Source organism: Meriones unguiculatus, chromosome X (assembly GCF_030254825.1).
Source record: "Meriones unguiculatus strain TT.TT164.6M chromosome X, Bangor_MerUng_6.1, whole genome shotgun sequence".
NCBI lineage: Eukaryota > Metazoa > Chordata > Mammalia > Rodentia > Muridae > Meriones > Meriones unguiculatus.
This window is the reverse complement of record NC_083369.1, coordinates 121,403,140-121,411,732: the sequence shown is the minus strand read 5'-3', so window position 1 is coordinate 121,411,732 and position 8,593 is coordinate 121,403,140. Positions and strand designations below refer to the sequence as shown.

The following is an 8,593-nucleotide window of genomic DNA, read 5'->3' as shown; positions in this document are numbered from 1 at the left end:
CATTTTTTTTTTTTTTCTTTTCAGAGAAGGGGATTTGAAGCTGTTAAAATCAGAAAGATCAGGACTAGGACCCAGGTTCCAAGTCAGATCAACCCGCAGGATTAGTGTTTTCTAATTATAGGGACTTAGCCTCAGTATCCTTATGCACATAATATCCAACCACCCTGTATTCTACATATGAACTTTTGAAACGAATGAGTTAATTTAAAAATACTCAACTTCTGGATGGTCAAGGATACCACAAGAAGACCTACAGAGTAAACTAACCATCTCCTTTCTGTGGACACAGGAGCCACTTACTGAGGTCTGATGGAATATTGGGGACCAACCTCTCCTTCTAGCTCCCCTATTATAGGAGTAGGGGGACAGCCTTGTCAGCCATGCCTGACTCCACCACTCAATTGTATTTTCAGGGGTGTTCCTTTGACTCATTCCTTTTTAGTGATGCCAACCTGTCCAGTGCCCTTACTGAGAAGGGACTTTTTAGCCAAAGTGGGAGCCTTTATTTCCTCTACTACACCCATTCACCTGACCCCAAGCTCACCAGCATGCTCTCTCCTCCTTCTCCTAGCTACCTCACCTACCAATTCTGACACACCACCTCTCAAGTGAACCTTCAAGTCTGGGATGTTCAAAACCCTTCTGTTGCTAGGCACCATTCCCCTGTGGTCATTCAGCTACAGGACCCCACCCAGTATATCATTCAAGCTTAAATAGCCACTTCCTTTCAAGAGTTTCAGTGGACTTAAGCCTATTATTTCTGACCTTCTAAGAAAAAAACAAAACAAAACAAAAACAAAAAACCTTCTCTACACTGCCTCTCCTTTTAACACCCATATACTTGCGGTTGAAAAGCCCAAAGGAATCTAATCACCTGTTCAAGAACTCCAGCTTCTCAAATCTGCAGTTGTCCCCCTGTACCCTGTTGTAGTTAACCTCTATACTCTCCTCTCCACTATCCCCTCAGGATTCTCCCATTTCTCAGTGCTGGATCTCAAAGATGCATTCTTCTCTATCCCCGTGGATACTCAATCACAAAATATCTTTGCCTTCACCTGGACTGACCCTGACAGCCTTGTTTCTACTCAGCTTACCTGGACAGTCTTCCCCAGGGATTCTGGGACAGCCCACACCTGCCTGGCCAGTCTCTAGCCTCTGATCTACTCTCCTTATCTCTCCCTAAATCTAAACTTATACAGTATGTAGATGACCTTCTCCTCTGTAGCCCATCCCTATGAGTTAGCCAAACTAACACCTCTGCCTTTCTAAATTTCCTATCCAGTAGGGGCTATAGGGTCTCACCCTCCAAGGTCCAATTGTCACCTCTGAGGTCACTTACCTGGGACTAACAATAACCCTAACCCACAAAGGGCATCACCCTAGATAGAAAAGACTTAATACAGTCTTTAGCAGTTCCTTCCACTAAAGCAGAAATCTTATCATTTTGGGGAATGACTCATTTCTTACAGTCCTGGGTCCCTTCCTTTTCCTTTCTTGCCTGTCCCTTACATGAGGCAACCTTAGACACCTTGCATGAACCCATTTTTAAGCCCATTACCAAGCCCTTTTGGAGGCTCCAATAGGCTCTTCTTGAGGCTCCAGCCCTACATCTCCCAGACTTAACCCATCCCTTCTCCCTCTATGTAACAGAAAAAGAAGGATATGCCCTTGAAGCCCTGGGCCACCAACTGGGACCCTCCTTTGCACCTGTAGCATACCTATCAAAAAATTAGACCTGACAGTCCAAGGATGGGCATCCTTCATTCGTGCTTTAGTGGCTGCGGAGCTCCTTATTCAAGGGTCCAAAAAACCAACTTTTGGGTCATCTATTACTGTCTTCTCTTCTCACAATCTGTCTCACCTTTTAACATATAAAGGCTTACAAACTTTACCTCCTTCCAGGGTCCTTTCCTTCCAGGTGGTGCTAATAGAAGACTCTACCCTTACTTTCCAACCATGCCCACCTTTTAATATTTCAAACATTCTTCTTCAACCTAACTCTGACTACTCCCCATCTCATTCTTGCACTGAAACCTTAGAGGAACTGTTGCCCCACCCCTCACACATACCGGAGGGCACATTGCCTCAGGCCATCTAGCCCTGGTATACAGATGGCAGCTCCTTTGAACATGAGGTAGCTCAAAAAGCAGGCTATGCCATAGTGTTAGATGGTGAGGTGGTTGAGGCACAAGCCCTCCCTGCCCACACCACTAATCAACAGGCTGAATTAATAGATCTTACCCGCGCCTTCCAATTGACCCAGGGACAATCCCTTAACCTCTACACAGACTCGAAAAATGCCTTTCATGTTTTTCTCTCCCATGCTGCCATCTGGAGAGAGCAAAGGGAGGATCTGTAACCAATGAAGGCCAAATTATGGCCATGCTAGAAGCCTCTCACCTTCCCACAGCCATCGGAATGGTCCACTGCCGGTCCCACAGGACAAACACACTCAATTTACTGATAAGTACCATGTATAGCCAAAAAGAATACGTCCCAACTACCTAATCCCTGGGGATGGGAGAAGTAGAGAAGGTAATTGAACATTCCTTTAAGGTCATTGCCTCTCTGACATCCTCCTTCCTAAATAATACAAACCTACCATTTCGTCTCCTACTTCAGATTCTGACCGTATTGTACAAGCTCCTTAATGTCACCCAATGGGGCCATTTTCGAGCTTGTTGGCTGTGTGTCTCACCTGGAACCAACTCACAACTACCGCTGACAGCTTCTCCAGTGACCCTATCAAGTAACCTTACTTCACCATTCACTAACTGCCCTGATTCTGATGTTGCTACAACCCCCTGTCTTTTTCATATCACCCTCTTTGTCATGGCAAGCTGTTTCAAGGCATCTGGGACACACTCTGTAGGAATGCTGAGTTCCTTAGACTGTAATAAAACTATAATCCTCAATACCTCATCTCAACTGCAACATCCTACTGCTAATAATAATTCAATTCTTTGTGGTACTCAGGTAAATCGTCTGCCTTTTGGCTGGTCAGGAGTTTGCATACTGGTGCTCCTCTTCCCCCAAGCTAGGGGTAATAAATGAAAAGGAGCCCTTATCAGCCCTGGTTATGGACTCAATAGCTGCCCAGCAGGATAAGAGGCCAATTGAAATTTTGCCCCTCTTGGCTGTTTAAGGAATTGTGGCAGCTCTTGGGACTGGGACAGCAGGACTGGCTCCTTCACTAACTTTCCCAGTTTAGCAAGTGGCTTAGACAATACTAACTCTCCAAGAACAGAGTGACTCACACTGGCAGCAGTAGTACTTCAAAACCAATGAGGACTGGATCTCCTCACAGCTAAAGAAGGTGGCCTTTGCATCTTCCTCCAAGAGGAATGCTGTTTTTATGTCAACCAGTCGAGTATTGTGAAAGACAAAATCCAACATCTCCAGACAAATCTATAAAAGCGAAGAGAACAGCTCTAGGCCTCTAATTCTTGGGCCTTTGAGAACCCAATTTGGAAATGTTCTGCCCTTCCTCATACTTCTGCTTATCTTTCTGCTTTTGTTTTTTGCACCCTGCTTTATTAACTTTTCTACATTCCTCCAACAACAAATGCAAAAATTCTCTAACCAAACCATTAAACAGTTACTCTTATAGGATTATCAACTTCTGCCCACAGAACCAGATGACAATGACCTTCCAATCAACCTGATGGTGGGGACCAGCTAAACCCTGAGAATGACAATGCCTCTAATAGAAATTAGCTTGAAGAGCAAAAGTCGCCCCTATGCCCACCCAACCATTGCCCCCTTCCTCATTCTTCACTTTCATTTTTTATTTTTATTTTTTATATTAATTACAGTTTATTCACTTTGCATCCCAGCTGTAGCTCCATCCTTCATTCCTTCCCAATCCCACCCTCCCTCCCTCATCTCCTATGCCCCTCCCCAAGTCCATTGATAGGGGAGGTCCTCCTCTCCTTCCTTCTGATCCTAGTCTATCAGGTCTCATCAGGACTGGCTGCATTGTCTTCCTCTGTGACCTGGTAAGGCTGTCCCCCTCAGGGTGAGGTGATCAAAGAGCCAGCCACTGAGTTCATGTCAGAGATAGTCCCTGTTCCTATTACTATGTAACCCACCTGGACCCTGAACTGCCATGGGCTACATCTGTGCAGGGGTTCTAGGTTATCTCCATGAATGGTCCCTGGTTGTAGTAGAAAAGACCCCTGGGCCCATATTTTTTGGTTCTATTGTTCTCCTTGTGGAGCTCCTCTTCCTTCCAGGTCTTTCTGTCTCCCCTTTCTTTCATATGATTCCCTGCACTCTGTCCAAATTTTGGCTGAGTCTCAGTATCTGCTTTGATATCCTGCAGGGTAGAGCCTTTCAGAGGCTTTCTGTGGTAAGCTCCTGTCTTCTTCCCTGTTTTCTCCCTCTTCTGATGTCCATCCCGTTTGCCTTTCTGAATGAGAATTGAGCATCTTACCCAGGGTCCTCCTTGATTAGCTTCTTTAGGTATACAGATTTTAGTATGTTTATCCTATATTATATATCTATATCCATTTATAAGTGAGTATATACTATGTGTGTCTTTCTGTTTCTGGGATACCTCACTCAGGATGATCTTTTCTAGATCCCGCCAATTGCCTGCATATTTCTTGATTTCCTTGTTTTTAATTGTTGATTATTATTCCATTGTGTAAATATAGGAATGTTGGGATCTGTAAGCAAGCATCTCTACGTCCAGCCCCCAAGAGACCTGACAAAAAGGACATCAAGCATCTTTGAGATCACCAAAGGACCACTTGCAACCTCCTGTGCCTGCACTGGGCCACCTAATAAGAAGACTCGCCCCTTCTGTCTCTTTTCTTTCTCCCACCTTGCCCAGAGATGGTCTCTGTGACCCTCCATTCCCTTAATAACCCCATCTCATGGAACCAGTTTCATAGAGTGATTTATGAACCCTCAGTATAACTCCACCTCCACTGCACAATCCTAATAACCAGTCTCGCACTGAACAGAGAATGACACACTCTTTGTTTGACCTTATAAGGTTTTTTCCTAGACCCTACAGCCCCTGAGTATGCAGATGAAGCAACTTTCAACACCCATGCCCTGGCCAATGGTACATAACCACACAAACCTTGTCCCTGAAGACCCTGGCCACCACCTTAAGAGCATAAATACCATCTTCCTCTCTGCCTCCCCCAGTAAACAGAACCAGTTCTCTGAAGCTTTTCCTGGGTGTAATCAAAGCTGACTGAGGTCCTGCATTGCACTCACCCATGCACTCACCCTGTCTAAGCTTCCCTCCCTACAGCCCAGTTTGGTGTGCAATGGACCAGTCTACCCTGAGGGGGGGAAAGTGAAGCAGAGTTGGGGCAGCACACTATCACTGACCCAGAGCTCTGTCCTTCCTCCTACATGTCTAGCTCAGTTGTAACATAGGCAACTACACTGTGTCTTTGTCTCTCATCCTATTACTTGTGACTTCACTGTTTTAATCCCAACACTGTCTTTTTACTCTACCATTCATTCCCACTGTAACATATTAAGCATATTTGCTTTTCACTGTGACCCTTTTCCCTTACTGCCTACCACGAGTTACCTCCTGCTTCAAGATCATGAAACATTTGTGTTCGTGCCTATGGCTTATTTCACTTTCATCATGTCTGCTGTCAACAATGGCAAGATTGGCAAGCTTTCCTTCCTTTTTAAGGCTAGATAATATTTCACTGAACACCTATCTCCAGATTTTCTCTATCCATTCATTCCTCATCTGACTGAACTCTCTCCTAGTAGGCCTTATATATTCTATAGTCACTATGTCTGGTTTCCTCCCTCAGGCTGGATGGTTACAAAGAAATGAGCATAAATACTCTCTTTGACAATCCTGATGTGCTTCCTCTTGTTTTCTGCACTGACTTTTTGTTACTTTTTATTGGTTCTTTGTGAATTTCACATCATGCCCCCCAATCCCACTCATCTCTCTGTCCCCTCATACCTCCCTCCCCTCACACCTCCACTCTTACAACTTCCCCCACTCAACAGAGTAAAAAAAAAAAATCTCACTGTGGAAGTTGTAGTGTGTCACAGTGTGTCCCACAATATTCCCTTTTGTCCACACCTTTTTGCTTGCAAATGTTCATTACCATGACTCTTTGGTCTGGTTTGAGGCCTCTGGCTTCTGCTATACTATCAATACTAGGACCTCACTGGGACTCCTTTCTGATATCTTGTTGTTACCCTGTGTCATGGAGATCTTGTGATTTTAGATCTATAGTACCTGCCCCTTTATGCACTCTAGCAATTCATGGATGGAGTAGATGTTGGGGTGGGCCAATTCAAATCCCTGAATCTGAGTCTGAGAGGTATCTGAGCTGGCCAGTCTGCCAGCCTTCCCACTCCCAAGCCCTTGGGACTGGCTCACCTGAAACCCCTCATCCAGGGTCAGGTTTACTGTGCTGCCCAGGCAAAGAGGTGTAGGGCCTGCACCTCTGTTGCAGCAGGTGAGGGTTAGGGCCAGCTCTCCTGCTCTCATGACACAAGGGCCAGGTCTCCCACTTGCCACAAGTGGTGAGGGACGAGAAGGAAGGAAGGTATCTCTCCCTAGTCCATGCCATCTCATGGAAGATGAGTGGTAGGGTCAGCTCCTCCATCAACTCCTGCAATGTGTGGGGCCTGGGCCCACTCTCCCAAGCATTGCAGCTGGCTAGGGGTGGGTCAGATATCCCCAGGATGCCCAGGTGAGGGGTGGGGCCAGTTCTGCACAGGCCTCTGACATGAACATGTTCCTGGTTTGCAGCCCAGACCAGGGATGTCCGCCTGGCCTTTGGTGGTAACAGACTTCTGAGATTGCAGGGCCATCAACCTAGATGTGTGCCCTGAAGGCAGCACAGGCCAGGAGCCCACAATGGTCCCCAGGCAGCATCACTGGCTACTCACATCAGACTGTTCCCCACTTCCCTCGAGTCTCCAGTTCTGCCTCTCTGCATCGTGCCTACGTCCTTCTGTTTCTCTTTTATTTCTCCACCACTTGCTTGCTTCTCTTAGTGACACCTGGGGTCTCTGAGTGTCTAAGTGTCTAGGATCATCCGAGGAGAGATCTCAGAGATGGTATGCCTTGTGCATGCATTATGGTGCTGGGCAGAAGTCATGGTCTTCCTGTCTCAGGCCTACACTGCACTGGAGTGGTTGTCATCTTAGGCTAGCTCCCTGTCCAGGTCCCATGGTGTCTGTCTGATGGCCTGTCTTAGAATCATGCCTTGTCTAGGCCATGCAAGCAAGGGTCATCTGTCTCAGACTCATTGCTACCCAGGGCTCATGGTCTCAGGCAGGGTTTTCTAGTCTTTGGCTTGCTCCCTGTTCGGCACTGGACTGGTGGCCATCTCTGGCTAGCTCCCTGCCTGGGCCAGGCTGGTGGTCATCTCAGGTTCGCTTTTTTTCAGGGACTGTTAGGCTACTGATCATTTTGATGTTTATAGGTCAGAGCACTGAGTGTGGACCTAGCCTCTCTCCTCTCTGCCACCTACTCAAGCACATGTGACACAGCAGGCCACACCTGCAATGTTTCTAGCGGCAGGGTTTTCTGCACCTTTTAGTTCTTAAAGCTTTGGTTTCCAAAGGATCTTTTTTAGAGAAAACAAAAAGAGAGGGGCAGAAGAGGGAGAAAGAAAGAACAAGGAAAGAAATGAAAGGAATGGTTTGAGTTAACATAAGTAAAGGACAAAAGTCAGAATCCAACAGACTGTTCTCTGTGTGCCATTGTAATTCAAAGCAAAGATCTGGCCCCGTCCAAAAGAGGAGATTGCAGTATTAGGAGTGGGCATATAGCCAAAGCTGAGCTCACCAGACACAGCCACCACACCCACAGAACTTGGAAACCAATAAGAGAAGCAATTGCACTAAACCAGCTGCAGCCATTTGGCCTAGGTGTTTGTTCATGCCTTTACAGGTATTTTTTTCAGCCTGAACTTGAAATTGATGTCCAAGTCACCTCTGCCTTCAGAGCCAATGCAGAGTGAGAAAAGCTGTCACCATCCCATGGAAATCTGGAATTGTTTGCATAAGTTAGTAGCACACTCGGACTGAATTCAATTGGTGCCCTTAAGCCCAGGGTCTTGGGAAATCTGGGAGATTTTATTTTGTAAACTAGGAGTTCAGCAAGAACATGGAACACATAAACATTCCATGCTGGCTCATTTTTGTGTCAGCTTGACCCAAGATAGAGTCATCTGAAAGGAGGGAACAACTATGAAAATGCCTTCATACAATCAGGCTGGGAAGCAAGCCTTTAAGGCCTTCTCTTGTTTAGTGATTAATGGAGGAAGAACCAGACGACTGAGAATCAATCCCTAGGCTGGTGGTCCCAGGTTCTAAGTTAGCTGAGCAAGCCAGTAAGCAGAACCCCTTCATGTCCTCTACATCGGCCCCTGCCTCCAGGTTCCTAACCTGCTTGAGTATCGCTGTTTTTATTTTTATTTTTTTTTTTAAGATTTGTTTATTATGTCTACATTGTTCTGCCTGCATGTATGCCTTCGTGCCAGAGGAGGGCAACAGATCTCACTATAGATGGTTGCAAGTCACTGTGCTGGGAATTGAACTCAGGGCCTTTGGAAGAGCAGTCGGTGCTCTTAACCTCTGA

The 8,593-nt window shown here is 46.1% G+C and overlaps 1 non-coding gene across 1 annotated transcript; it reads right to left on the bottom strand.

The window, feature by feature from the left end:
* Positions 1–7,399: 7,399 nt before the first annotated feature.
* LOC132650237 (small nucleolar RNA SNORA17) lies at positions 7,400–7,532 on the bottom strand. The gene has a single exon (XR_009588617.1). It is a non-coding gene; the product is annotated as a small nucleolar RNA SNORA17 (small nucleolar RNA).
* Between the last annotated feature and the right edge of the window lie 1,061 nt (positions 7,533–8,593).